This window comes from Leptopilina boulardi, unplaced genomic scaffold (assembly GCF_019393585.1).
Source record: "Leptopilina boulardi isolate dan_hultmark-lab unplaced genomic scaffold, ZJU_Lbou_2.1 LbouV2_300, whole genome shotgun sequence".
Taxonomy (NCBI): domain Eukaryota; kingdom Metazoa; phylum Arthropoda; class Insecta; order Hymenoptera; family Figitidae; genus Leptopilina; species Leptopilina boulardi.
The window spans coordinates 1,930,246-1,957,019 of NW_026137864.1; the positions used below are offsets into that span (position 1 = coordinate 1,930,246).

The window sequence follows — 26,774 nt, forward strand, 5'->3', positions numbered from 1 at the left end:
CTTATATTTATTAGAAGGTGGGCCCGACTGGGACCCTATACTCATTTATTCCAAAACACATTTATATACACATCAAGTTAATTCGCTTTTTATTGGATAAATTTCATCGATTATATATTTTTATGAAATTTTTATATTTTATTCAATATACCCTTATGAGCAACCGAACATTTCTTTATATGTTTCAAAACATTCTAGAACATTGAATCTTGTTCTAATGACGTAATTAAAAACATCTTTAAAACGTTTTAAAAACCTTCCGAAATTTTTATGTGTGATATCTGATATTATTTATTTTACTTAAAATTATTTTTATGATATTCGAATTTGCATAAATACTTTTTCAAGTTTTTTTTTTAAGTGACACTAAATTTATAAATTAAAATATTTACATCTAGTTGGATTTGAACTTGCGACCCTCAACTTTACAATCCAATGCTCTAACCGCTTTGCTACTAAACTATAGCTTATGTTGAAGAGGAATTAATAGTTCGACTTGTTAAATTTTTACAAAAAAAAAATTCTCCTTTTTCAATTAGTAGTATTTTACTAAGAATTATAGAATTCCGATTACATATGTAAATAAATAAATATTTGTTTCAAATAAAAAAATTTCTCTGTATAATGACAGTTATAAAATTAAATTTCGAATAATAATTTATACTTTCAAATTTTTTTTTATGTATGTATGTATGTCAATTATTGGAATACGTTATACGTATAAAGATTTCTTTTTAATGCAAATTTTTGGAGCGATAAAATTTTTGTCTCTCGATATATAATAAAAAAAATAAACATTGCATAATTTTTAGACTTCATATTATTTATACAATTAATGCGTAATTATTGCTTTTAAAATCCATATTTTAATATAGTTAATCTATATATATTGATTTTACATTTAATTTACATGTTTTATAGCGCGCAAAGTATAAATAACTTTTATATATGTATATAATTCTTTACACATAGACTGAGAAATTCTCACCGACGTAACAATCTTCATCTTATATATACTACCGTAGTGGGAATATAGACTTTAGTAACTACAAAATGATTCAATCAACCATATTGACGAGGGTATAATTAATTTCTTTCTAAATAAATTAACATTCAAATTATTATTATTTACGCTTATTTCGTGATTGAATTTAATTTATTTTTGCAAATAAAATAAAATTTCCTGGTTTATAAATTCTCTTCCTCTTAAATTCATTAAGAGGAGGGACCGCTGAAATTTCAACCTTTCAAAATTAAGACTGTTTAAGGTCGTCAATTTTATTTCTGACAATATTGAGTATATTTAAAACTGTAATATATTATGGGAAATTGAAAAACAATTAATTCATTTGAGTAATAATAACACAGCCCCACAAAAAAAAAGACCAGACTAGTCATTTCCTATGTATTTTGACGCGCTGAACACGAATCCGAAGTCCGTTTTGCTCCATCACGTCAGGATTTTTTTCTAACCTCTAAAAACCTGACGGATTTTGAGAGGTAGGCTATTTTTTTAAAAAATTGATGGATTTACTTCAAACTTGGTATCTAGGGGTTTTTTGGGTCGCTGATGACGAATTTGAAGTTAGATTTTCAAAATTCAAAATCGCGGCTCCAATATGGCGGACGAATTTTGTAAAAATTGATGGATTTACTTCAAACTTGGTATCTAGGGGTTTTTTGGATCGCTGATTACGAATCTGAAGTTAGATTTTCAAAACTAGAAATGAAAATTCTTATAAACATAAGTAAGGTATTCACGTCTTTTTATGGCAGCGCACTCTTTTGTCCTCAAAGGATCTGTGTAATGGTTTTCTTTTCAAATTGGTGCCTCCAGGTACAATATCCCTTTTCAGCATCCAACAGTAGTCGGCCATCATATTTACATCCCGTATATCTTCCTTGATAACGACACTCAAATTCTTTAAGATCTTGATGGAATCGTTCTCCTTGTTCTTCACTGTAATCTCCCAAATTTTCAGGGAATTAATCCCGATGCGAGTCTAAGTAATGCAACTTTATGCTCATTAAGCATCCTAACTTACCAAAGTTTTTAATCATATCACTAACTATTTGCTCCCAATTTTCACTCTTGTGATTACCCAGAAAATTTCAGACAACTGCTTTGAAACTAAGCCATGCGGCTTTCTCCTTTTTATTCATCTTGATGATAAATTTGAAATTTGAAAATTACTTTTTTTTTAATGTACTGATTTGCTCGATCTCTACTGTCCCACAAATAACACTGTTAGAAATCGGACTCCAACTTTACACCGAAAAGTTTTAAATTCAAACTGTTTGAGATTGAATTATTCGGTTTCACACTCAAGAGTTTGAAATGTTGAAAGTTCAATCTCTAGAAGTTTGAATTTCAAACCGTCGTGGTTTGAAATGCAGAGTTGCGCGCGCCTCTCCCACTTTTACAGAATTCGTAAACATCCCTTAGACGAATATACCTGACGGCTACACGATTTGCCTATTTTCCTGAATAAATCAGTCCATTAGCAAATTTTCTGATCGGTTTTTTAATTCGTCTCAAGCGTTTTATATTAGGCCAATAGAATAAAACGATTATAATTATTATTCAAATAATGTTATTTAATTACTAGCAATATTAAACGCGCGCAAGCGCGCCAAATTGAGTATTTAATTGTTTGTTATAAAGAAATTAAAGATTAATATTATCAATAATAATTTAAATTTATTAGAATATTATTTCATATTAAATGATTATAATGAAAATTATTATTATATGTTATTAAATTATATATAATATTGAATTATTTTCCAAATTTTCAATTTAAAATTCAATTATTTACCAAGTTTTCAATTTAAAATTAAATAAAATTCAATTATTATACAAAATTTCAAATTCAAAATCAAAGAAAATTCAATTTTTCCCAAAATTTCAATTCAAAATCTTTTAAAATTCAATTATTTTCCAAATTTTCAATTTAAAATCAAATAAAATTCAATTATTACCCGAAATTTTAATTCAACATCAACTTAAATTAAATTATTATCCAAAATTTCAATTAAAATTCAATTATTTTCCAAAATTTCGAGTCAAAATTAATTATTATAAAAATTTTCAATCAACAATCAACTAAAATTAATTATTATAAAAATTTTCAATCAACAATCAACTAAAATTAATTATTATCCAAATTTTCAATCAACTAAAATTAAATTATTTTCAAAATTTTCAATTTAAAATTCAATTATTTACCAAGTTTTCAATTTAAAATAAAATAAAATTCAATTATTTTTTAAAATTTCTATTCAAAATTAATTATCGAAATTTTCAGTTAAAAATGAACTTAAATTAAATTATTATCGAAAATTTCAATTAAAATTCAATTATTTCCCAAAATTTCAATTCAAAATCAATGAAAATTCAATTATTTTCAAAATTTTCAATTCAAAATCAAGTAAAATTGAATTATTTTCTAAATTTAAAATCAAATGAAATTTAATTATTTTCTAAAATTTCAATTCAAAATTAATTATCAAAATTTTCAATCAAAAATCAACTAAAAATGAATTATTATAATTAAAAATTACTTGAAGTTCAATGAATTTAAAAAATCTCAATTTTAAATCTTTGAAAATTCAATTAAATTTAAAAAATGTTTTCCAAAAATTGTTTGATAAATTATTTTTAGTTCTGTAAAATTTAATAATTGTTTGAAAATTAACAATATCTTTTGAAATTTAATTATTTCTAAAAATTTCAACTTTAACCCTTCGAAAAGTATTATTTAAAAAAAAAATTTTTTATTTAAAAATCTGTAAAATATTTTTGTTAAAATAAAAAAAATCTACTTTTTTTCGGAATATAAATCGACTAAAACGACTTTTTTTGTGTCTTTAAGTTGATCCAAGGCCTGTGTTTTTATAATTAATATTTAATAGGTATTCATTGGCCCCTGGTACCTTAAAAATAAATTTTTTCAAACACAAAATAATGTCAAACAACAATATTTAAAAAAAACAAAAGACCTATAACAAATACCAACTTCAGGTGTGGACAGAATGAACGAAAGATATTCACGATTATTATATGTAATTATCAAATAAATATTTTTTTGTCAAATAAATACTAGTATTTATTATTATTTATATTATATATATATATATATATATATATAAAACTAGTACTATTCAATTAAATAGTATTTGCTTTAAATACAGAAATTATTGGTTTTATTATCGTTTAATTTATTAAAATGAATATTTATCTGAAAAATAGCCAAGTAACTGATTATTCATATTATTTATTTAAAAAATGTGCGTGTAGCAAATCTTAAAAACTTTTAAATTGATCTATATCGGAAAGGTAGAGTGTAAAAACTCGTAACTTAAAGAAAAAACAATATTTAAATATTTATATTAAATATATATAATATTATTTATACATACAAATAAATGGAACATATTGTTACAGAACAAAACTTTTTTGACATTTTAATAAATTTTATTTAGTTAAAGTAATTATGCATAATATGGTTGGATGTCTTATATAATCAATACAAAGAGTCATATTTATAATAAATTTAAAGAAAAATTATTTTGATATGTACTTATTAACGTATCCAATGGTTTCATTTTATACAGAATAACTAAAATCAGTGACGTTAGTATGAGTTCATTAAAAACAAAATTTGAAGAATGATTATACAAGAAATACATTCATATTTTTTTAATTCTATATCTAGTTAATTCTGTATTTGGGAATAATGTAATAATCAGTTGTGTGGTAAGGTTGATGTAATTCGTAAGAGATAACGTGTGTTAAAGTTTTTAAGTCACATATTATTTTTGTTGACCCTTCCTTTGGTTCGATTTTGTATCCTAAATATATGTCGTCATATTCTACTGTTTCGTACGGTTTACAAATCGCGTAGGCAGAATTACAAGCTACGAATAACTCTACAATTTTAAAAAAGAATGGAAACTCCGAAGAATTTTCTTTTTTTGTTATAAAAAATCCTACCCTGTACTCAACACGGAAAGACAGTTTTTCAACTTTATAAACAAATTTAGGAAAATCTTTTAAAAAAATGTTATCAATCCCATTCTTTGTAAGACATTCTTCGAATAAAACATATTTCCCGGATTTTGCGGAAACTACTTGTTCCACTCTTTTATCACAATTAATCCACTGTTCATAAATAAATTTTTGGTGTTGTTCAGCTAACGTCTTAATAACATTTATAAAATTTTTCATTTTATGCACTAAATCTTTAAAATAGTTATGCTTTCCTTCGAAGCGCAATGTCCATAAAAATATCAGTGGTCCCATTAACTTTATTACTAATGGATAGTGCAATAAAAAGTGATGTTTTGGCAATAAGTGGTCTCCCAAAAATTGTAAAAATAAAGAATGATGCTGGACAATCAATTCCTTTAACTCAGCAACCATAGCATTAGAAAAAACTGGAGAGTATACAATCTGCATGATTTGTAACAAGAGCTTAAGAACCTCCCATTTTTCAATAATAGGATCAGATTTTTCATATGCTTTTTTTAAGACATCACTTAATATAAGAGGTAAATACATGCTCAAGCATCGAGTTTGAGCGGCTCGTTGACCTACCCGGTTGCCAGGTTTTTTCAAAACTATAGGACTGGGCTTATTTTTTGACTCGTTAATACCATAACTAAATATCTTGATACGTTCATTTAAATCGATAAGTTTTATCAGCTTTCGAACTTCAACCGCTTCCTTAAGAAATAATTTAATTTCTAATTGAAGTAAGCCTTCTGGAAGGTCATGTGCTATGTCAACTGAAAGGCAGTCAAACGGATCAAAATGAGATAATTCAGAAAAAATTGTTTCAAATTTGCAACCAATAGTGCGCGAAAATTCATCGTCTTCACAACGCGGATTTAAAATTTCGGACCGTAAATACTCCTCCTTTTCTAGAATCATAGTTTTTGCTTCTTCGTAAGAAACCGTGCAAATCCTACAATAATATGTATTCGCAAAGGATTCAGGTAAAGCATACAGCATATTGCCTCCTAAATTATCAAAAGAAAATGCAGCGATTGTACCGCGAATCGTATACTCTCCAATTGGAATACCTCGAGATTCAAAAATTTTTAGGTCATCAATTAATGGTCGTAAAATATTAGACATTCCGCACGTTTTAATATCTGCTGAATAAAAGAGAGCAACTAACATAATATTTTCTAAACAAGCATTAAATTCGTTTGGTAAATTACGAAATGTACAGTAAATTGCACCAAGTTTATGACCTCCCGTTTTGCTGCCTAAAGGGTTTACAGTCTCAAATTCGTCAAAGTAAAAAAGTAAAGCAACATTAGATTTATTTAATTTAAATAACAAATGTCTTTGATAATACAAACCATCTCTGAAGCTTGTGATAAATTCTGTATTTTGATCAGTATCTTTCAAAATCTCTTGCATTACATACTTATTTGACAAGACAAATTTAACAGTTTGCAATATCGGAATGTAAGCAACTTTACACGGAACAGGAATAGATTTGTAAACGCCGGTTTTTTCGTCATAAATTTCCTCTTTTCTTGTACCGATAGTTAAGTATGTTGGTTTAATGAAATTTTCGTCTATTGAACTCATTTTATTTCTCCTGTAAGTAGAACTTACATCTTTATAACTTTCCCGTTGATTATTTACATATTCGCGAAGATTTTCAGAAAAAGAGGAAGGATCGTTTGCATATATATCTCCGATATCATCAAATGCACTATCCAACATATATGAAGTTTCTTCAACAATTTTATTAACTGTAGCTTTAGGTAAGCTTGAAGAGTCTAACTTCATTATAAATTTTTGAAATAAATTCTCTTTTTTGCTTTGCTTTTCAGTTTGTTCATCTATATTTAAGCTATCAGCAATTTGTGAACCGGAAGAGGCGTCAGAATGCGTTATAGGTTTTTCAAAATATGATTCTTGGAAGTTTTCACTTACAGAATTAAAAGAAATTAAGTTTTGAGTTTCTGCAGTGTTTACCACTTCTATTAAGTCTCCACTATTTTCGGTTAAAATTTCACTAGAACTAGCTTTCCTTTTAATACTTGTTCTGATGTTAGAATGTTGCTCTTTTTTATTTAATACGTCATCTATATTAGACAAATTTAAAGGATTACTTTCGAAAATTAAATGATTTCGAAGGTGTTCGCGAAAACTTTTATAATTTTGAAAAGTCTGTTGACATGAATCTGTGCAACATTTCAGGGATAAAAGTTTACCTTCAAACAAACCATGTTTTCGGCGAAGATGAGAACATGTTTCGTCAATTGTAGTTAATTTTGCCTGACAAATAAAACAAAAAAAAGACATGTTTTTTCTACAAATTTGGTAGGATGACGATTTAACTTCTTATTGCCAAAACATCATTTTTTAGTTATTACAAATATAAAAATAAATATATTCTATCTTATAAATATAATCACTAATTTAACAACAATAGTGAATATATTATTTTTTTATCAGAGAAAATTAAAACAGTCTTAAATTCTCAATACTGTTTAAATCACAGAAAACAATTTAAAGGAACTGGCATTTATACCAACTAAACTTTCAGGTAAAACTGGATTTAAAATTTAAATTAAAAACAAGATTATTTGTAATCTGTTAGAAAAAATTAATTCTCAATCGCAAGCTTTCTACGAATCTCTTGCATTGTAGGAGTCAACCCGTTATTTTGATTTAATCCATAAAACACATACTCGACGAAGTGATAAAAGTTCTTTAAATTGTTATCGTAACTCGTGTTGAAAACAAAATGACTTTTAAATAATTCGTCTAATGCATCTATAGCATTATTAGCTACAGCTGGGATAAAATATTCTTCAAATGCAATGAAATAACTATTAATCAGATTTTTCCGTTGGCCGACTGCTACTAAACATGGTTGAGAAGTATATAACTTCACATTTTCCAAAATAGTTCCAGTCTGAAAAACATAACAATAATTATAACTCACAAATCAATAATTTGTTTTTCCTTCAAATAAATTCTTAATATGGAGATAAACATCCGAAACATGCCTTAGAGAAGGTAATTAATTTGTGTGGATTATCAGCAACGGGTCCAGAAATATCTTTTTTTCGTCCTCTACTGGATGGAGGTAATTGTTTTAGTAAAGTTAAAACAGCTTGAATATCCTCACTCCAATCTGAAATATCTGAAGTAAAGCAACACAAAATTAATAGTTATGAACGTTTAAAATACTTTTTAAAATAAAAAAATGGAAAATCAGATTTTTTCTAGAATATATATTTATCAAATACTAATCAACTTTTTAAAATGTCATGCAAAAATAAATTACTTATTTCAAATTAAACTATCTGACTAAATCAAATGTTTGTTTTTTATTTTTTAAAAACATGGTTATAGTAGATTAAATGAATGTTTTTAATAAGTGTGCATTACAAACGAACCTGCATCAGTTTTTTTCTTTTTAGCTTCTTGTGAACTTGTACTTTTACCAAAAATCTCTAATATTTGCGTAGAAGGGAAATTCTTCATTTGCAAATTTGGGTGCATTAATGAAAAATCAAGGTTTATCTACAATAAATTGCTTGTTAAAATTCTATAAACATTAATATAAGGATACTTTTTGAAGTAAATGATTTTAATAATTATAATATAAGAAAGGAGTATAGAGTATACATACTAAGCCAGGTGTATCCAAGAAGCGCGGAAATTTATTCAAAATTTCGATCGAATTATTTCTTCGCATAGAGAAAGTTACTTTCATTGCTTTTACAATTTCTTCTTTTCGCGTTTTTGGATCAGCTGTTTGAATAAAATTCAAATTTTCCTGCAATTCTTCTTCAGAGACAAATAATGGAATATTTTCATTAATCTCGATTGCCGGCATAACAGTTTTTGGTTTGCCTTTTTTGCCATCTGTATTTCTATTAACGGTTTTTATACGATAAGTAAAGAATCCCAATCCTGTTTTTGGATTAAAAAATGCTTCCTAAAACAATCAATTTAATTGTAAATTAAGTTAAGAATTTTAGTTTTGTAAGAGAAAAAAGTTTTTAATTTTTATTAAATGATACATTATTTTTTAGATTTAATAAATTGTCATTATTAAAAGTTGTACGTACATAACCGTATTCAGAATACTTGTCTTTTAATGTGGGAAAAAGTTTTACCAGTTCATTTGCATATTGCATTTTTATACTTTTCGGAATTGTTTGTCCACATTTTGACAACATAATTTGAACAGTAATGTTAACTAATTGTCGACGACTTCTTGTATCAAAATCTTTGCTTTTATTGTACTCTTCAATTATCTCTATTCCCCCTGGAATGCTTTCAATTTCTTCTTTAAGATTCTAAAAAGTTTTTTAAATTTAATATTACGAAAATACTTTTTAAGGAGAGAGACCAGTGAAATTTCAACCCTTCTAAATTTACGCTGTTGAATTTCGCAAATTTTTCTCTGGCATTATTTAGGATCTAAAATTATTATATATTATTAAAAATTAAAAATAAAACTTGTGGCAACCCTGAATCATGAAAAAGTGTATAAAAAATTTTTCATTGAAAAATAATAAAGAGTGCGAGAGAAGTTGAATTTTAAAAGAATCACCAGTAAAATTTAATTTAATTACAATTGACCTTGTTCAGGGGTAACAATTTTTTTTGACAATTATTCAAAACCTGGCATCATATTACACTATGAAAAATTAAAAAAATTAATTTTCAACTATTTTAGAATTTTTTAAAGAAATTTTTTACATACTGCAATTTTTCAAAATCAATGTGGCATGTTCAGAATTATAATAAACGCGTATAAAAAATTGACAATGAAAAATAGTAGAAATTATGAGAGAAGTTTAAATTTTTTTATTTTTATACAATTTTAAGTTTTATTAAAAAAATTATTAACTAAATTAATTTTTTTTTCAATTTTTCATAGTATATTGTAATTTTAAATATTCAGTATCGTCATAAAAAATTGACTCCCCAAGAAAAACAAATTTCGGAAATTTCATTGGTCCCTACTCTTAAGTGTTAAAAAATGTTAATAAACCATCTTACAAATTGAACAAGTTGTGATTCTTGAATTTCAGAGTCCAGTTCATTTCTCTTGCTAAACTGATTTCCAGAAGAATGTTTATTTAAAAGGTTAGATTGATTTGTAGGACTTTCCAATAATTCATTGCTACTGTCGAGAAAAGCAAGATTACTAATAATATTGCTGTCAAGCAATACCTGAACATCTATAAGTAAAAGCAGAAAATATTTCAATAATAAAAACAAAATCAAAGTAGACAATCTTTACAAAATTAAATAATTCAATATAAGAAAATAAACGTAAAAAAAATTTATGACTAAAACATTAAATATATTTTTTTTAAAATAATACTTTCTTTCTGAAACTTAATTAAAATTTTTAAAAGTATAAACTTATAAATTTAAATCGTCTCTAATTTAACAAAAAGTGTATATTTAAATCACCTTGGGTTTCTTTCATCGACAAATCTTGATTAAATTCTATCCTTTTCATTACAGAAATGACCTTTGTTTCGAAATATTCGAAGGTGTCCTCTTCAATGATAACACCATCCTCATCACTAATTGACAAATCTTTTTCATTTATTTTATTTTGTACTAAAAAAATGTGGACAAAAATTCTTTTAAAATCACAATTACTGAACTGAGAAATGCCGGCCGGAATAACAAAAATGATTTGATACGAACTTTTGAGGTTATGTTACAAATAAAAATAAATCTATGCTTTTATATTCTCTACATGCATTCTATTATTGGATAATTTAAGAGCACTATTATTGAAAGTGTAAATATAATATTAACTAATAAATTAAATACGAAGTAGTCAAAATTATTAATATTTACCTGCTGTTAAAAACTCTTCATAAGTCGCCTTTTCTCCTTCACAAGGCACTTTAATCCATGAAAGCTTACCATTGAAAATAAATTTTCTCAATTCTGAGTTCATTTTTTCAAAACTGTTCACAATTAATTAAACTATAATTACACATTCACTACATTTCACGACCACGTTGTGCACAGAATTGTTAATGATGCCGATGATGCATGAATACTCGTTCTCTTCTGTGAGAAAGAGAGAGACAACATTACATTTCAAACTGCGACGGTTTGAAATTCAAACTTCTTGAGATTGAACTTACAATATTTCAAACTCTTGAGTGTGAAACCGAATAATTCAATCGCGAAAAGTTTGAATTTCAATCTTTTAGGTTTGAAAGACCTGCATTTTCAAACTTTTCGGTGTAAAGTTGGAGTCCGATTTCTAACAGTGAACACAGGAAACATGGTATTTTTGTAAAACCTGATTGTTGTCCAAGTAGTATGCTTAAAATCTTGAAATCTCCACAAATTTGCACGGAAAAAAAGAAAAAGTAACTTTTACTACTTTAAAAGTAAAATTGGACCTGTCCGAAGTTTCTGCGCATCTCTGGCAACTTTTACTCCAAAAATAGTAAAATTTACTTCAGAAATAGTAAAAATTACTACGGAAACAGTAAAATTTACTACAGAAATAGTCAATTTTACTATTTTTCGAGTAAAAGTTGCCAGAGATGCGCAGAAACTTCGGACAGGTCCAATTTTATTTTTAAAGTAGTAAAAGTTACTTTATTCGTTTTTCCATTTTTCTCCGTGTGCCAGTTGTGTTCTCGGTATCTAATTTTATCCAAAACTAGTTTCATATATTCATAGTTTTCTTTCATTTCCGTTGAATGCGCTATTGGAATTGGGGCCATATTGGCCATATTGGAGCCGCCATTTAAAATTTTAAAAATCTAAGTTTAGATTCGTAATCAGCGACCCAAAAAGTCCCTAGATACCAAGTTTGAAGTAAATCCATCAATTTTTACTAAATTCGTCCGCCATATTGGAGCCGCCATTTTGAATTTTGAAAATATAACTTCAAATTCGTCATCAGCGACCCAAAAAACCCCTAGTTACCAAGTTTGAAGTAAATCCATCAATTTTTACAAAATTCGTCCGCCATATTGGAGCCGCCATTTTGAATTTTGAAAATATAACTTCAAATTCGTCATTAGCGACCCAAAAAACCCCTAGATACCAAGTTTGAAGTAAATCCATCAATTTTTTAAAAAATAGCCTACCTTTCAAAATCCGTCAGGTTTTTGGAGGTTAGAAAAAAATCCTGACGTGATGGAGCAAAACGGACTTCGGATTCGTGTTCAGCGCGTCAAAATACATAGGAAATGACTAGTCTGGTCTGCCGCGCACGACACTTTTTTTTGTGGGGCTGTGTAATAATTAGAACATATTTAGCTAATTTTTATTACTTTAATAAATAAATTGAAAAAAAAAAAATTCTAAAATTAATTAATTAAACCATAGAATTTACTTTCAAATTTCGAAGAAAAGTGATCAGAAAGGCGTGATCGACTAAAGAGAAAAAAAAATGACTAGGTAATCTAAATATAATCTTCATTATAATATACCATATAGCTGAGACTTATTTGTGTGGAGCACAATCGGTCGTTAATTGCCTTTTGAATAAAGAATTTTTGTCATTAGTGCAGTTGTTTTCATTTCGAAACAAAATTGCATGGCGCGACTTCAAGTTATATATATACCTATAGTGGATAAAAGAGGCTAATTGTCTCGGCCTTTAGTTTCCATTAGAATAAAAATTTAACAGAATATTGCCACAGTTTCTGTTTACCGGAAACGCAATCTTCATATATGCGTTTCTTTGCCATTGGAATAAGCGCTCTATATTTACCTCTCACTCTATTACTCTCACGCGCTCACTATGTATTATATACCCGCGAATATAAGAAACTGTTATTATCGTAAATCGAGTGTACACACATATACATACATATTTACCTTAATATATATATATATATATATATATATATATATATATGTATATAGTGTGCGGTATAACTTGGGATAAAGTCCCGTTGTGGTGACCAAATAGACGCCATAAGACTCGAGAGAGTAACAAGAATTCATAATATGTATACAATATAAATGATAGGGACAAAAACAACGCAAAATGAAAAGTGAAATGTTCTTTGTGGCTTAAATATTATTTTGTGGTTAGAAAATTATTTAAAATGTAATTGAAAAATAAAATTGCACCCACGACTCTATAGAAAATTGAGCATAAGAAAAAAAAGAATCTCGTGCATAGACATTGTCCCACTTTACCCCATTTAAAATAAGAATATCTCAACGTGACTCTGTGTTCAGAGTGCACAATTCGCGTCCCAAGGGTCATGGGTTTGATCCCCCATGCGTGCGAGATTTTTCAAAACTATTCTTAAGTGCTTTATATATACTACTTATGTTATAATCTTAAATAAAATATAAGTAACAAATGAAAAAATTGCAAAAACTATTATTTATTTAAAAAAAATAATAATTCCACTAAATAGAATTAACACTTATATGTAATGAAATTTCACTGAATCGAGTTTAGAGGAAATATTAGTGCATATAATAGCATGTATAAGATTTTTGAGAGCATAAATCGTGTGTTAGTAAAAAATATTAAAGTTCATGTCTGAAAATATATTTATATATTATTAAATTAGACATTTCAAGTATGTTAAAATTGCGTGCTAAAAGCATTATAGAACACTGGTTGTACTTGAAATTTTTGTACCTTGCAACAATAAATTGTAAATAACCAGCTTTAACGGAGCAATTGCAACATATTTTATTGCCATATAGAAAATTGCTTTCATTTCTGGAATCCTTTTCTTGGGCCTTATAAATGCACTAATACGTTTTTTTATATATATATATATATATATATATATATATATATATATATATATATATAGTTGGGAAAAGTGCGGGGTCTTTACTGAAAGTAGTGAATGCTTACCCTTCGGAAATTATACCATAAAAGAAAACAATATTTTAGTGATATTTTTATTATAGATATTTTGCTTTTTTTTAGTTTTAGAGGAAATGATTTTTAAACATCACATAACAATAATTAAATTGCGTTCTTTACAGGTATATCTATATTTCAAAATTATTTGTTTGATTTAAGGGTCAACGATTCCGAATTTCAAAAATATTCCAATTAGTTTTTTTTTTGCTATTAGGGAAACCTAACTTTTTGTGCCATTACATTTTTTGGAGAAAAAAAAAAAAAAAAAAAAAAGAAAGAAAAAAATAATATTAACCTTATTTCAACAAAATCTATATTTAAACAATTTTAATTGATATTTAACTTGGTTTAATTATACATGGCAGACTATTAAATGAAGAAATAAACAATCAAATTACAACTGTAAATTAATATGTTCATTAACTATTACAGAAAAAAACTATTACCCAAAAACTCAAACTCTATCGGACAACAAAGGAGTTAAGTGAAACTTGTTCCGGACAAAATCTACAAATACATGTGAAACATACCTAATACTAACCTAAATTGACTATTAGTACTGGCTGTTTGTTAATATAAGAGGCCATTTAAACAAAAGAAAGAAAGACATTTTTTGGAGGATCAAAAGTAGCGTCTGCTGTGACGTCGGTGCATTTGTAGGAACGAAAAAAGTTTTGTGAGCGATGTAATTAAACATAAAAAATGAATAAAGAAAACAAGAAATCGGCAATGTAAGTTTATTGCATGTATTCTGGAGTTTATGATTGAAGAAAAAATGAAGTGTAAAAACAAATCGCGAAACATGTCTGGTTATGGTTAGCAACCCTGACGTGATTTTTTTTAAGTGATTAGAACTTTTTTAATTTTAGACCAATCAATTTACGACCTTCAAGAAAAGTGTTCCTCTTTTGTACATCTTTCTAACAATATAACTCAATTGACTAAATTAATTTTTTTAAAAAAGATTATAAACAAAGTCCAAAACGGTGTCCAACCCTGAGTATATTTTCCTATTTATATTTTTATATTTATTATTTTTTTTTTTTAATTTCATTATTTTTGTTAAAAAAACAAAAAAAAATGAGAATAAAAAAAAAATTTTAGGGGGTCCGTAACATAAAAATCAGTATATAGATATCACTGACCAAAATAAGAAATAAATTAAGAATTTTGAGTATAAAAATTTGATTTAAAAAGTTATGGAAAATCTTTAGTACATCATGATTTAATAATTATTAATTTTATTTTATTTTAACAATATAAAATTAATGTATTATTTAAAAAGTTTTTTCTCAAATAATTGATTTTTAACAAATTAAAAATTAGAACATAAAAAATAAAAGAAGAACATAGAAACTTAAAAGAATAATTATATAGAAAATAAAAGAATAATATACATATATATATATATTTTTAAGATTTTTTATAACTCTTGAAAATGTAAATCATGTCGCGCGCGAAGTTATATAGAAAGTTAACACACAGAAGAGTTGCCTTTTAATTAAAATAAGTATATTGCAAAAAAAGTAATACTCATTGCCAGTGGTAGTATATTTTTCGGTCGTATGAACAATTTATAACGATATACACCATTACAGACTTATAATAATAAATGTAAGAAGAGCATATAAAATCGAGAATTATGCTGCGATTTTAATTATGAAGCAAAAAAAGAAAAAGAAATTGTTTACAGTTTCATCAAAAGTAAATCAACAAAATCCATGACCTATTGATATTTCCCATGCTTTGATTGAAATCGAACGTGTTTTTTTTTATTCTTCGTCCGTTCCATTAAGAATTTCACGAGAGACGTATATACCCAGAAGCCAAATATTTATGGCACAGTCGTGAGTTGATCGAATGTTTCGTGGACGGATTTGATCTTGTCTCTATAAACGAGGACTGTACCGGATTTAACTCAATATATATATATATACTTTTACTTTCGATGGAATCCGAACTCTCGGGGACTCGCGAGGAAATAAATATATATATATATATATATATATATATATCTCCAATGTGCCGCTTTATTCCGTTAATTAATCTTCCTGTCGCGTTATTTAATGCGCTATGAAATATATATAAAACTCTGTATAAATGTTCGAACACTATAACGATAAATTGCGTCAGTAAGAGAGGGATGGGCGTTTATTTTTCTTTAGGAAAATGAGAAATTGCAAACCGCTAATTGTAAGGTATCATTCTCAAGACGTATCCAGTAAAATATAAAATATATATATATATATATATATATAGGGGAAGAAAAGGTGAGAAAGTTCAGGAAATACACAGTATTAATAAAAAAAAAAACTGAAAAAAAGTTATTGGTCATTCGCACGAATGGAGAGAACATTTTAATCGGTTTAAACCTATTTATTATTGTATACGATCTATGTACTGATTACTTGTAAAAATAATTTTCGCTTACTTTTAATGAATTTTTGCTCAACGAACAATAAAATAGTTCCTTATACTTATTTAAAGCAACTTTACTCGATTTAGTTTCTTCTCGCTTCCTGCTAATTATTTTTCCGCATGTAAAAAATTATCTCGTTGAAAGTAGGTATATATATATATATATTTTTTTTTTCTGACAAAAAAAAAGAACGGAGATAAATATTCATTTTTCCTTTTAAATTAACTAATTATATACATTTTTAATTAGGTTTCTCTATCTCTCTCTTTCTCTCTATGTCTCGTTTGGAAAATCATCTATTTGCAATTTCCAGGATGATTTCATAACATATATGCGAACACATTATACTGTCATAATTTCAATGTAATTAGTGAAAAGTCCCGGATTATGAAAATCCACTAACATGGATTATAATAAAAAGTCGATTACGCGTGTGTTTTTTAATATATATAAATTTTACAGAGTGTAATCTTTTAATTAATTTTTCTTCTTTTTGAGTTAAATTGAAAAAAATAAAGTTCAAGTTTTTAAATATTTTTTAAGGAAGTATTAGACAAAGAATAGGGACAAAAGTTAGTCCAACTGTGTATTTTTGTATTTTTGTATTTTTAAAGAAAAAAAAAATTTTAATTTTAAAAAAATTTCGGCAAAATTTAAAATAATTTAATTTTTAAACAATTCAAAATCGCATTTAAATCAAAATTAAAAGTTTTTATGCATATGAAACTATAATATGAGTAACATAATCTCAAAATAATTGTTTTTTGTTTAATGTTATGTTACCTAAATCGTTTTCTTATGCATAAAAACTTTTAATTTTGATTTAAATGCGATTTTGAATTGTTTAAAAATTAAATTATTTTAAATTTTGCCGAAAATTTTTTAAAAATAAAAATGTTTTTTTTCTTTAAAAATACAAAAAACACAGTTGGACTAACTTTTGTTCCGATTCTTTGTCTGATTCTTCCTTAAAAAATTAAACGAAATTTTTTTTTTTATTTTAAATATTGAACTTCGTTTTTTTAAAATTTCAATTGAAAAGAAAAAAAATTAAATATAAGATTAGACTCTGTAAAATTTATATATAGGGGAATATACTCAGGGTTGGATACTAAGCTTTTCTTAAAATGAGAACACCAGCGCTATCTATGCACGGACGTGGAGAAGCTTCTCGTACTGAAACCTAAATTTTTGTGCTATTATATTTTTGTAGGATCAAAAGTAGCGTCTGCTGTGACGTCGGTGCATTTGTAGGAACGAAAAAAGTTTTGTGAGCGATGTAATTAAACATAAAAAATGAATAAAGAAAACAAGAAATCGGCAATGTAAGTTTATTGCATGTATTCTGGAGTTCATGATTGAAGAAAAAATGAAGTGTAAAAACAAATCGCGAAACATGTCTGGTTATGGTTAGCTCGCAATTCGAAAATGTTACTTCTACTTAGAGTTGGACACTTTATACACTCAGGGTTGTACACTTTGTTAATTATGAATTTGACACAATTTATAAATAAATATACAAATAAACATTAACGCACACACACAGCATATATTCTGCCAAAGATATTAGAAAAATAATAAAAACGTTAAAAATAAACTTACAAATCGTTTTCAGTAACGTTATAAATGTTATTTTATTTTTTTACCCATAATTCGCCTCCATTTTCACAGTGTTCAACCCTGACGATATTTTTTTTTAAGTGATAAGAACTTTTTTAATTTTAGACCAATCAATTTACGATCTTCAGGTAAAAATTATTTAATGAAATTAAAAATGTCTTGTAGTGCAATTTTTTATAAATTAAAAATAAATTTTACTGCACTGAAGAAAGATTTATTTAATTTAAACAATCAGTTACCTGACTATTATCATATAAATATTTACTTAAACCAAATAATTTTTATTTGAATTAAATAAACTGTAGTTGGACCAATAATTTCTATATTTGAAACAAATACCATTGAATTAACTGAAATAATTATTATTTAATAGGTACAAATAAGTATTTATTTGATAATAGTCAAGTAACCGATTATTTTAATAAAATTTTTTTTTTTACATTGTGAAAACTATTTATATAAATATTATTTTGTATTTTAGATAGATGTTTATTCATTGATATTACAATATCTTTCATATCTTTTTTTACAGCCTTTCCTTTCGTATTTTATTTTTCAAAATTTTAAAGTGGAGAGATCAGTTTTAATTGACAAAATTAATTATTAGGTATATATGTTAATAAAAGAATTAAAATAATAAATCAGGTAAATAATATAAGCGAAAAATACACCATTTTAATAGCCTATATGTAACAAATTAATATTATAATAAGAAAGGAATTTTAATTTTCAAAATAAAATTGCTTCATAAGAAACAATAATATTATATTTCATAATATATATAGTCACATTCATATGTTGAAATGTGAATCATCGTAAAAATATCATCCATTTTTTTCTTCATATGATTCCCGGAATATTAACATTTTATTGGTCAATATGAGGAAGTAAAGGAATTTCAATTATTCAATCTCGAGTTAAAAATCAAATTCCAATTGCCAAGTAAGACGCATCGAGATGATGGCTCGTGTGTTGAAATAGTGAAACTGTACATGTGTGGTGAAATATTTAGCTAAATGACTAAAATGAATTTTTATACAAAAATTTCGAAAAATTAAATTTCTAGAAGAAAATTAGACACAAATTTTATAAAAATAATCAAATATTTTTTCATTTAGAAGCAAAAATTTTTATAAAATAAATAATATTTTTATTATTATTTTAATTTATTATATTAATTATAATAATTAATTAAAGTAATAATTAATTATTAATTAATTCATTTTTTTAACAGAAAAATTAAAAACAAAAAAAAAAACGATAAAGCGAAAAATTAATAAGTCATATATAAATATTATATAAAATAAAGTAGTAGATTGCCTTGAGGCAATTTGAATGAAAGGTCAACTCCCGATTGTCCTCGAACCAACTTAATTATTTATTTGTTCTTTCAATTTTTGCAGCTTCTTTTCACGCAAAAAAGAAATAATAATAATAAAAGTGAAAGACCATATATTATATGAAGTCTTGTCTTTATATGAAATAAAAGAAAATAGTCAAACACAAAATGAGAAAGAATTTTTACGAAGACGATACAAGCGAAGAAGAAAAAATTATGATGATGGAAGTAAAAAAAAAAATGAAAGTGTATAAATTTTCAGGGATTTTAAAAGCTATTTCGAAAAAGTCAAAAAAAAAAAATCTATATAGATTATGTTTTTAATCTGGTCTTTGCCAAATAAGGAAGAAAATAAACGAATTAAACTTGAAGAATCTGCGATTATGTGAGAGAAAAAAGTATATTTTCTCTGACGTCGTTGATTTTTAAAGTATGAGAGACGATAAAAAGAAAAAAAAATTTTTAAAAAAATACTAAAACAACCAAAAGAGGTCGTTAAATATTTTATCACGATTGTTCTTTTTTTTTTTGTATTGAGATCAAAAAAATAATTTTAGCGACTTGACTCACGAAATTAGAATCTACAAAAAGAGAAAAAAAAAAGATTTAAAAATTAAGACAAGTCGTTTTCTTTCCTTAAGTTAGATTTTATATCTGTGGCTTTCTCTTAACTATTTATCACTTTCTTTGACTTTAACCACAATGAGGGAGAGAGAAAAAAAATATCCCCCAATCGGTAATTGTTGAAAATAATTCGTTATAAATTCTTACTAATTATAGATTTCGACATTGTACAAGTTAGTTTGCTTTATTTTTCTTGATTAAAAACTTCCATTCATTGTTTTCTTTCAATACGCGCAATTTTCTCTACTGTATATATATATATATATACACCTATAGTAAAGAGCATTTAACTACATAGCGTAAAAAAGATAAATTGATTTACTCGCTCTTTGAACGAGAATTATAAGAAAGTTCAAAATAGTCTTAGTTTATAGCAGTTCGAATTTTTGCTTTATTTAAAGAGAGAACATAATTTTAAATAACTTTATTCATGACAAAGGTCAAAGACTAAGAATTATGGAACTAATTACACTAAAATTTAACAAGTTGGAATTTTTAAACTACAAAAATTTTCTTGAATAATAATTGATAAATAATTCAAATCAGCTTTTTTTTTAATAATGTCATTTTATTTATTTTTATTTTAATTAATTTTAGTTTTAAAAATCAGTCCCGTAAAGCTTGTTTTTATAATTTTCGGTCAAATTGTATATATAAAAATATTATAGAATAATTCACAAGGTTTATATAAAATGAGAATTTTGATCAAAATATTCTGGGTGTGCCTCAATGGACTTGTTCAATTCAGGTCGATCGTTCATGAGATTGTTTATACAGTTATAGTGTTAAGTAATTGAAAGTATTTGATATTTTTAAATTTGTTTATTTTCTTCTTTTTTAAGTTTACTTCCTTCTTTATTCAATTGAACTATAATTGTTTAAGAAAAAACTTTTTAATTAACAATTTTATTATTAAAACAAAATAAAAATTTTTAATATGTGATAATTAAAAATATTTTTCAAAAAATTTTAATGAAGAATCAGACAAAAAAAAAAATTATTTTCAAATTTTTAAATATAAAAACAATTAAAATTTTCAAAATATATCTTATGGCATGTGTAAACAATTTAATTTTTAACATTTTGAACCATTAAAAGTTGTATTTTAATAAAATTACCTCCGTCCATTCGAATTTTCCGAAATGACGTTATAGAGAATGGGGTCAAACTTTATATTAGAGTGAAGTCTCCTTATTCTTACTTCATAATTGTCTCGTTTAAAGTTTACGGTCAAATCAAAATGATTAAAATGAATTTTTCGGTCAATAATAAAATTCAGTCCCAGAATGTAAATTTTAAGAAATGAAAAAAAAAGTTTATGGAAATTTCCTCAGTTTAATATTCTATATTAAATAATATTAAAAATGTTAAGAAAATATTTTGTGTAATATAAAAAAAAAATTGCAAATATAAAATTTTTATTCGCTTGAAATAAATTTTTTTTTCATTATAACATTGTATATATAACACTTTATTAGATTTTCTAAACATAACTATGTGGGTTTGAATTGTGTTGAATAGGTTTTCTATTGCAACTATATATATATATATATATATATATATATATATATATATATATATATATATATATACAAATAAAACTACGTTGCATATTACGATATTACAGTTAACATTATTATAGCGTCGATTGCAGAAGAAATATAAGTAAATCTCATAGGCTTCACCTCCTTTTGCCTCATTGCACATGCAGTCGATTAAAAAGATCTAATTATTCATGTTAGACTTGCATAGCTGTGATTTGTAAAGCAACAACGATGACGACGACGACCCAGTATAAAAAAGAAGGGCAGTTATATTACATTTGTGGTGAGACTTATCTTTTTTTTTTTTTTTTCTCTCTCACTCTCTATGAAATTGCAGCGATAAAGAGATTTATAGTCGGATTATTATTAAGTGTGTTCGAAAAAATATTTATTGAAAATTTATGGATTATAAATTTTATTGATTTAAGAAATCGGTTTTTAATGCAAAAAATTATAGAAGTATATTGAAATTTGTAATTTTATATTATTGTAGAATAATGAATATTTTAATTTTTAAAATGTAATGAAAGTCGAATGAGATCTCAATATCTGAGAATATTCCATAATATAACTTTAATTCATCGTCAAATTACTATATTTATTTGCTTCGTTACTTTCTATATATTAGCTTCTGAAAAAATGCCTCATCTTTTCTTTTTTTTTTTTTTTTTTTTTTTTTTCACCGCGCACACGGCAATTCAATATAATATGATCATCACGATTTTAATTAATATAGCAAAGCAATATACTAATGCAGTTTTATTTGCACGGAAAGATGATCAGTTTTGCGGAATAATTCCCAAGTTTCCGATGACTATTCATTTTATTTGCAAACTGCGAGACATTATTTGATATTAGAAAATGTTCCACTTTCCATATATTTAACGACTTCTTGATTCTTAGTTACAATCAATGCTATCGAATTATTATTTAAGTATATATATTGTTTTCATTCTATATGAATGACTACAAATTTATTTCAATTGATGATTTTCAGGTTAACGCAACGGCAATATGGTATCGTTTAATAATTATAAAAATTCTATAAGGATTTTTTAAAATTTTTCCTCTAATGTGAAATCATTATAATCATTTATAAATATTCAACTGAAACTATTATTGTTTAAAAGTATTACTTTTTTATTGAAGCTTTAATATTTAATTATAAAAAATACATTAAAAAATTTTTGGTTCAAGTTACTAGGTTTGGGAAAATGGACATTCGGAAATTTTGATTTTCGGAAGGGTGGCTTATGGGAAATTGGATTTAGGAAATTGACGTACTACACATTTTTATATGAGTTTCATAAATTATAATTAAAATTTGAATTGCGTTGAAGTAAATTTTTGTATTATATGAGATGAAGTCAAATTTTTGTAACATATATATCTGAAACCATATACCCATTAGTAAATATATATCATTATTCGAAATTACCTTTTATTTTAACCATTATTGTTTGTAGGAAATTCAATGGTAATATCAACATGTATAAAAGGTCAAATGAGAATTGAAAGGTCAAATGAAAAAGTACAAAAAAGAAAATTGAAGGCGATTTTAAATGTTATGTAAAAGTAAAATGCAATATATATATATAAGGAAAATGTTCATCTACGTATAAAATAAAAGAGTAATATATATATATATATATATATATATATATATATATATATATATATATATATAATGTAAAATGTAATGTAAAACATATATATATAATGTGAAATGAAATGTAATGTGTGGAATGTAATGAACCATAAAAAAAAGTAATGTATATGAGTAAACCATCACTCTAACAAAACTTGTATAACGAGAAATGAAAGTGCCCTTTTAAAATCCATCTTGAATAATATATGAAATAATCGATAATCGAAGTTTCTCGATACTGAAATCTCTTATGGACTTTGACATATATAAAAAATCGTCTCTGTTGTCCGCTGCAAGAGTTGGAGAAGGACCTATGGGAAGTGGTCGAGGATTGTTATTACGACCTCGGTAGCTGTTTTGCAACCAGTTGCCACATTCGCTCCTTCTTTGCGCTATATAAGACTCTTAACGGCATTAAAAGTAGAATATATATATGGACAGTTGGATATTGCAAGGAAAGCACACAACGCACAGCAAGTTGCGCTAAAAGTGCAATGCCGTTCTACTCTGCCGAATATACTACATACATATGCACTTATAATAGATTCTACCCAAGTACCAAACGAGTATACCTAACAAGGGGTGAATCTTTTGGCTTCTTATTTTCTCAATCTTCTAAATAGTTGCGCGTATCATCTCACTCATTCTGTATATACCATCTCCAAAAATGGGGTCGAAAATAAAAACAAGTTTACAAAAAGACAACAACCACAATTGCAAAAGATATATCCACTTTTTGTTTTGTTTTGTTTTAGAATTTTAATAGAAGAAGAAAAAAAGTGTTTATCTCTAAATCGGGATGAGATATTTCACAAACATTTTCATTTGACATTTTGTGAAGCAACTGTATCGGACACGGAATCGTTTAGAATTCTCATTTGGATTCAACCTTAGAATGGAATTAAACATCCAATTTGATTCGGATTCGAAGAGTATACATAATTAAAAATGAAATTAGATTTGATTCTGAACCCGGAAAATAAGATTAAATATCAATTGGATCAAAATCCAGAACAAAGTTAAAAATCAAAAATATACGAACCCAAAACAAATATAAAAATATAATTTCACTCAATTCCAAATCCTGAAGGAAATTAAAAGTGAAAAAATCGCATATTTGAACCCAAAATGGAATTAGAAATCAAAAATTTTGGCTCCATATCCGAAATTAATGCGAATATTTAATTTTTTTCTGATCTATGGATCAAGAAAGGATTTACAATATTTACTTTGGCTCAGATCTAGATCAGATAATGGAATTGAAAATCTAAATTGGTTCGCGGAACCAAAGCGGAATTAACAATTTAATTTGATTTAGATTTGGACCTTATAACGAATTTGAAAATTTTCCATACCTAGAAAATGGAATCAAAAATCTAGTTTGTATATAATAAATCCGGATTCAAAATAAAATTGGAAATCTTCTTTTATTCTAATCTAAACCAGGAACGGAATTCAATCTAATTTTAGTCATCAGTAATGAAATTAAAAATTTCATTTAATTGGAATTCGAAACAGGAGCGAAAATAAAAATTTAATTAAATTTGAATCTGGTTCCGGAAAAGAATTTAAAATCTTTTTCGATAATATTCGTCAGACTCCGAATTGAAATTGACTTTTAATTCAGATACAGTTTTTCAAAGTGGAACAAAATCAACATTTGTGTTATGTTGGCCACCCTGATATTGGTGAAAACGTCTTCTTGTTGTATTTATGGTTATTATATGCGCTTATATATAATACATATATATACATTTATATACACACACAGAAACACATACCAAAAGCGAAATTCACTTTTTGTCGATGGACATCACTTCCACTTATGTAGATGGTTTATGAACGTCTGGAAATCTTTTTATGGTGGTCCCTTACATACTTCATGAAACTGAAAATTTATGTGACGTCTCGCTAAATAATGTTAAAAATAAGACACAAAGAGATTTTCTCGCTGATATGAGTAATAGATTTTTTTTTTTTTTTTTGTAGAAAAAGTATGAACATGAAAAGCTGTAAATTTGTGTACATATTTGCATATGTAATGTTTAAAAATATTTCCTAGGAATGTAATTTTCTTTCCTTTAAATTATGATATTTTTGTATTTTTATAAATCTATGATAAAAGTAGAAGTAATATTAAAAAGAATATTGAAATTATCATATTCTTTTATAATTTTAATAGTTGACATTCTTTATAATTATTTGTAAAATTTACGATTTGATATAGTAATAATTTTAATTTTAACAATTTTTAAATTTAGCGCCATTTTTAATGTGGTTTTGTGTTATACAATTGGTACTTAAACTTATCAGTTTTTAAGATTTCTAACCTTAAAATTCTGCTATTTATTATATATATTTTCTAAAAAAAAATTTTGTAATAAATAAATTATTGTTGTGTGATAAATTGAAAAAAATCGGTTTTTTTAATATAAAAAACTTAAACTCAAATGCAAATATATACTTTAAATGTTTAACGAGCGATTATAATGGATTTTGTGACGTATTTCTTTTTGTCAAGAAATTTTTGTCTCTTTTTCTTTGTGTTTAAATAAGAAAAAAAAAGTAGTTTAAGACTGCGCCTACGATTCATCCATCCGTGAATTATAAATTGAGCGTGAGAAAACCGTAAAATATTCGCAAATCGTGAAAGGTTAAAGCTCTATATGCAACTTTTCAGCCCTTCGAAGGTAACATGTCTGGAAGTGAATAATGATTAGTTTCCAAGTTTTATATTCATTGGAGTATTTCCGATAATGGAGGGAAACTTATTCTCGCGCATACATATATATATATATATATAGAAAACTAATTAGTTCATATAATGCAATTGCATCTTTATAGTTAAATGAAGATATTTTGTTATACAAATATTTTTCTATAATATATAGTTATAGACAAAATACATCTATTTTCTCGTCAGAATAAAATTTATTAACTCAAAAGCATATTATGGTTGTCAATTTTAGATTTATGTTTAATATTTTGTATATTTATTCCTTCGTATCTTTTCTACATTAATATAATATATATATATATATTTTCAAATTTTTTTTTATATTAAATGAATACTTTTTATTTGGAGAAAAGGCCTTAATTTATGTAACTGTCTAAAATTATACGATTATGCCTCAATTTTTACCAAATACATGAATAAAAAGGTCCTACTTTAATAAAAAAAAAAAAATATAATAAAATTAGCATAGGTAGATTATAAGAAGTAAAAGCCGTTCTGAAAAGTAAAAGTAGTTCCGAAAAAGAGTGAAACAGAAGTTAAACCACTCTTACTATCAGCATCCAACAGTATGTCATAAATTTGAAAACGACGAGAAGATTCCGTAACGGAATATAAAGTTAATTTTTGCCTCTTATTGACTATTACTGTATTATTGAGTTAAAATATTCTGTAAATATTTTGCTGTAGTAGAAAAAAATTCTTTCACTCATTCAATTTTATATAGAAATTAAAAATATTATGTAGTTGATAATAAAAATATGGGACAATATTTCTTTTTTATTGATTATTTTCAAAGTTAAGAATAAGTTTTCGTTTAATAACAAATGTTTATTTGTGAAGCGCAACGTTTGTATAAATTAAAATTTTTGAATTTTTTAAACTAAGGCTATGTAAAAAGTCCCGCTTAAAAATTTTTTTTTGATTTTAAAACTTTTAATAACTCAGTAATATTCTGAT

At 25.7% G+C, this 26,774-nt stretch overlaps 1 protein-coding gene across 2 annotated transcripts in view; it reads right to left on the reverse strand.

The window, feature by feature from the left end:
- Nucleotides 1-26,774, reverse strand: part of LOC127282535 (uncharacterized) — a 70,409-nt gene that overhangs the window by 42,423 nt on the left and 1,212 nt on the right. The gene's annotated exons all lie outside the window — the stretch shown is intronic.